Raw genomic sequence first — 6433 nt, 5'->3', positions numbered from 1 at the left:
AGATACTACCGACACAGATAAATCTGCTTCATATTTAGACCTTTTTCTCGAAATGATTACTGATGGTAGGTTGAATACCAAAAGTTATGACAAACGCAATGATTTTAATTTTCCTATAGTCAACTTTCCATTTCTGTGTAGCAACATCCTAGCGGCACCAGCATACGGAGTATATGTGTCTCAATTGATACGTTACTCTAGAGCTAGATCGAAGTACGTTGATTTTGTTGAACGAGGAATACTGCTTTCTCAAAATGTGCTATGACAGGGCTATAAATCATTCAAATTCAGGTCATCACTCAAGAAATTTTACGGTCGCCATCATGAGCTAATTGGCCATTATGACAAAAGTGTGTCAGAAATCGTATCTGATATTCTTCCTCAGTCACAATGCAATAACCTTCCATCATTACCGAACTGAACAAACCCTTCCGGAGCACCTGATTTCACTCCCTGGTTTTAGTGTAGTTCGTGTTGTTTCTTAATTATTATTTATAACTGTTGATGTAAATGTCTTTTGGTTTTGCGAGTCTTTGTTTACTCCTTGATTTTGATTATTCTTCAATTCACAATTCACAAGTAAATCCTTTAATCTCACACAAAAACGTCATTAATATTTTACAATAATTATGTGGACAAGTTCATTTATATACATATTATCTATTTGATATTATTCCCAACTTTGTACTTAGTGTATCTATTTTACCCATTACTATAATGATCTTACAATATTGAACATATTTTGTGTTATATGGTTCAATGAATCCAAAATACTCTATTTGGGCTCTTTGATATTAGCTCACCACTGGCTATTGGACAAACTACCTTACTTAATAGTTGTTTTACCTGGTTTTTTCTAGTTTAACAGTTCACCTATTGACTATATATATTGTATCTTTTAATTATATTGTCAATGCAGAATAAGTAACACCAGAAACAACATCAAGAGCCGTAGCCAGCATTATAAGGTATTTACATTTAAGGGTTTTTCAAATTAGTTTATGGTTAAATGTTTTTGACTTTAATATTTTATTTAGTTTCATTTACTTTGCTAATTGCATTTCAAACTTTGTATTTTCTTATTTACCTGTAATTAACTTTCAATGTTATATAGTATTTTATATAGTAGTATGGTCAACTTACTTTAGTGAACAGTTTTCATTAGCATTGATTAACAAATTGTTTACATTCAGAGTTGTCATTTAACTGAGTTTTGCATTATTATTTATTTGCAATTGTGTAATTAAACATAATATTCATTATTTGCTGCAAAATGATATATTCACTGGGGTAAAGCTGATGACCGTAACTGCATTCACGGTCATCCCAAGATGTCGGATGAAAAATTAGGTCAGTTTCTGTATTGTCTGTTTAAGTGTTTCTATATCATTTTCTTCACAAATCATACATTGAAACGATGTAAATTTATAAAAGAATCACTCGAAAATCACTAATTACTTCCGAGAAATGTGCATGAAACGGGAAATTCGATTTGAAAAAATCGTTAAGATGACCGTAAATCATAATCAAAATATTTTCAAGATGACCGTAACATAAAACAAGGATGACCGTGATTGGTAAAAAGATGACCGTAACTTGTAAAGGATGACCGTAATTTGTAAAGACTGACTGTAATTTATATAGGACGACCGTAACTTTTATAGGATGACCATCAATTCTAAGAAATATCCGTATTGTATTCAAAGCTTTTTTGTTGAGTTTGTCGATCTCAATAGGGGCTCGGTTAGCGGATATAAATATGTTTCATAAATTTCTTTTTTTAAACTATAATATAATTGGCCATTTTTAGGATTTATAACAATGATAGTAAATTGCATATTTCTCGTAAACAATGAAATATTTATTGATATCGACGTTAAAATTTTAACACAAATTGACAGCGATACGACGAAAATTTGAAGAAACATGAATGTGTCCCTAGTACACGGATGCCTCATCTATACTATCATTTTCTATGTTTAGTGGACTATGAAAATGGGATAAAACTGTAATTTGGCATTAGAATTAAAAAGATCATACTATAGGGAAAATGTGTACTAAGTTTCAATTTTATTTAACTTGAAGCTGGACAAACAAACAGACGAACGGACGAACGTACGCACAGACCAGAAAAACATAATGCCAATAAATGGAGCATTAAAAACATTAATAATACATACGAATATTTGGTAATCGACCCCATGTGTATGGTTCCAGAGGAAGCAGATTAAAATCTTAATTTGTCTTGGTATATGCAGGCGGAAACACTTTTGAAATAGAACAAAAGAATCGAAGCTCTGTGTGTATCGAGAAAGCGATAAATGTTAACTGTAATGTTTGATATAGTAACAAAATTTTAAAAAGTTAATAGAAACAAATAAAACGACAATTTTCTTATTTTAAAAACACCATCTGCATAAGTTTTCAATGTATCTATTACATAGTAATGCAAAACAATAAGATAACAAGTCGACGACATGGTTCTTATCGGGGCCTTTTATAGCTGACTATGCGGTATGGGCTTTGCTCATTGTTGAAGGCCTTACGGTTACCTATAATTGTTAATGTTTGTGTCATTTTGGTCTTTTCTGGATAGTTGTCTCATTGGCAATAATACCACATCTTCTTTTTTATATATAGTATCTATAAGTTGGATGTAGAAAATGCATAACCTCCGATTTTTTTTATCACGGACGGAGAACATATCAATCTTATAGTTCAGAAATTTTCGTGTCTGCCCTTCCATTATGTGAATCAAGAAAAAATTCCCCAAAACAGGTAACGATTGTATCGAAAAGAGCAAAATCGAGTGCACCTTTTTATGTTAGGGCATGTTTGGGTGTATATTTTGTCTTTAAAACGTACAAAGCAAGAGTATTTCATATAGCATCTCGCTTCAGGTTCTATCATTATTATATATCAAAGCTACAGGTTGACTTTATAACGTAAAAAAATGACAGTACGAAAAGATGAAATATATGGGTCAAGTGAGATACCTATCTAATGAATCACAAAAACAGAGTAGGTGTGTTCGAATAGCTATTTTTTTCTTAAAGTACTTGACGACAGTCTTTTAATTTGGATGATGAAAATGGATATCTTCGAAAAAATATGATTTTCTTGTGTGTGATAACTAGGGTTTATAATCTTCAACCACTAAAATTGTTTAGTCTGCCCTTCCACGAAATATTTAATTAGAATTTTTTTAAATGCTTAAGAATTTTCAAAAATTCCATCTGACATCCGAACAGACAATATTTTTAAGTTGAATCAATGCAGACAAGATCATTAACTAATGCTCATTAGCTAGTAGATACATTTGTCTTTTAAAATATAACTGACATATAACGATCGATCGTAATGGTGCTATGTGGATAAATTTATCAGTTTTCAAGAGCAAAATTGGCAGAGCGTCATCCCTACAATGGCTTCCATTTCTACGATTGTGAGCATGAACTGGCGTAATGGGGAGATAATTTTGAAGAAGTAGAATCCTGACTCTATGAATAACATTTCTGTATACATTGTATATACAAATTGACAACGTTCCGCCTTGTGATACGCTTTTCGCACAATACTATTTTAAGGATCTACTTTGCTGGAGCTCACCTTGGCTTCACTAGTTTATTCGAATGATATTTTCAAAATATTTCTGTTATTTTATTTGCACGACAAAATGAAAGACGATATAATATCAATGGGTGTACATGCAATTTTTTGGCATTTTTAAAAATGTGTATTTATTATATGTCATTAAAAGGAATCCCAGAAACAAAAAAAATCTTATGTCGAGCAGTTGAACTGTGCACCGCATTTTTTTCATTATGCTTGTAAGGTGTCATTTTATCGCGCTTTTGTAGCATGTTTTCCCTTCCTGTTCATTTGCATGTCTTTTGGCAAATTCATTTTAAAAATTAAACCCTCTACTGTAAAAAAGATACATATGGTAATCTTTGCATTTGAAGCACGTCTTATTTTTTTCTACCTATAGGATAAAACTCTCATATTAATATGTGTATACCAACACGATTAATCATTTGATACAAAAAGATAGTTATATAAATACGGATATTTCTTAGAATTGAGGGTCATCCTTTAAAAGTTACGGTCATCATTTACAAATTACGGTCATCTTAAAAGCAGTTACGGTCAGCCTTGTTATGAATCGCTGATTCTGTTACGTTCTGTATCCTTGGGGGACTTTGTATATAAAGGACACAATCGAATACGTACAAAATAGATTAGTTGTTATATTTTACTCTCAATAATAAAATTCCGTCTGCCACCCGCAGTAACAAGAAAAAGAGAGCTAATATCAGTCCGGATACGGAATAACCCTTTCCGATTCCGGAGTGATACAGATACCAGACTGTGAACTAGCAACCATTATTTATAACGAAATATGTATATATAACATCCCCGCCCCGAAAGAAAGAAATTTTTGAAATTTCTAAATGGTTGCTAGTTTCACAGACGGAATACAATATTGTTATAATCAACATACATATATTCATATAATTAAGCAATATCAAAACAACTAATTAAACAACTCAAACCTAAAACTTTCTCAAACATTCGCCACTGCACCCAAACATTCATGTGTAACTATCATATAGAGTCAATTAGAAAATATTGCAAATAATGCACCAAATATAAAGTATAGTGTAATAGAGATACAGTATTTAAATATTCCATCGATAAAATAATAAATATTACGATTTCTCAGTGGAGACCATAAACTCCTCGTTCGCTTGTCTAAACACATACGACAGCATTAAAAATGAAAGGTTTTCGTTCTAAGCAAATCATTACATCTCCTACACCACTTTCTGACTCGTTCTTACTCATAGTGATAAATATACACAATTGCATGTACTTATAAAATGTGCATAAATGAAATGGGTAGCAGACGCACAATCATATAAACACATAATCATAAAACTTTATCATTAGGTACACAACGTATAAAAGCAAATGTTCATTAAATGTTATTCAAGTCAAAAACTGTAAATGTACCATCCTAATCACAAGAACACCATTCTGTAATTCACTTTGGCGAAACAGTTTTCACCAAATCCGTTTTATGAAACACCATTAACTTCATTTCAAACTTTGCAGAATACCACACACGGGCCATTCTAGTATGATAATATTCGCAATTTATTGAACTTTAATTCTAATTCGAATACGTATTTAAAAAAAAACACTGGTTATTAGCGATACAGTTATCACCAAACCCTTTAAATCCAATTTGAAGAAACAGAACCATTCAAAAGAATTACCACGCACCTTGACTATATATATATATATACACTTATAATTGAACGCTAACGACACTGTTGCAATTTAAAATTCGGAATATTTAAGGTAATTGGCGATACAGTTATCACCAAGATAATACATAATGTAGATACAATAAATTATTTCACTAGCGGCGGCGGCCGTGAAATTAACAAATCTTGCGCTTTTGTTGATAATTGAGATAACGTCCTCCATTGCGCATTTTGTGACGGTTCACCGACTAATTGCACTAAATATAGGAATGATTGATTTCCGGTTTTTTTTCTTTGCCAAAATTCGTTTAACCTTTTCGGATTTGGCATCTGTTGAACTTTCAATGTCATTAGCACTTACGAAATTGTCGTCTCTGAAACGCAATGGTTTGTTAACTATTCTTGTAGACCTCCTAACAGGAGGCTGAACACTGTCGGTACTATCGGACGGTTGGTTTTCAATATCGTCATTCTTGTCAGAACTGAGAGTTTCATTTTCATCGGACTCGTTACTCTCAATATGTGCAGGCGCTAAACAATGCGCAGGGTCGGGTGCTCGGATATGCGCTATTTTCAGCCTGTTTATATGAACGGGGTCGGACAGCTTTCTTTTCCTTGTTGGGTCGCGGAGTTTGATAAGATGTGAACTCGGAATGTTTATAACAACATACGGACCATCAAAAATTGGTTGAAATTTTCGTCCTACACCAGTAGGTTCACGTTGTAAATAAACATAGTCACCTATTGATAATTTTAAGTTATTAGTTTTCAAATTCTCCTTTTCCTCCATTTGTAAGCCGGATGCGATAGCATTGTTGGATACTATTTCATGTATTGTATTTAATTTACAAGTGAGTTCCTGAAAATACGTACGCATATCTACGGGTATGTCTTTGAAAGATGCGCTATTATATTGAATGAGCGGAAAATTTGGGCGTTTCCCATAGAGTATTTCAAATGGAGAAAAATCAATGCTGTTGTTTACAGACGAGTTCATTGAAAATGTAACGGAATGTAGTTCGTTTTCCCATGATTTTCCTTTTAGAACATGAGTTGTTAAACGTTCTGCTAACGTTCGATGTTGGCGTTCACAAGCCCCTAAGCAATGATGGGCAAATGCTGGCGTGAACTCCTGTGTAACTTCAAGCAATTTACATAAT

The sequence above is a fragment of the Mytilus galloprovincialis genome, chromosome 7 (genome assembly GCF_965363235.1).
Source record: "Mytilus galloprovincialis chromosome 7, xbMytGall1.hap1.1, whole genome shotgun sequence".
Classification (NCBI taxonomy): domain Eukaryota; kingdom Metazoa; phylum Mollusca; class Bivalvia; order Mytilida; family Mytilidae; genus Mytilus; species Mytilus galloprovincialis.
The sequence above is the reverse complement of the archived record's forward strand: the minus strand, read 5'-3'. Positions refer to the sequence as shown.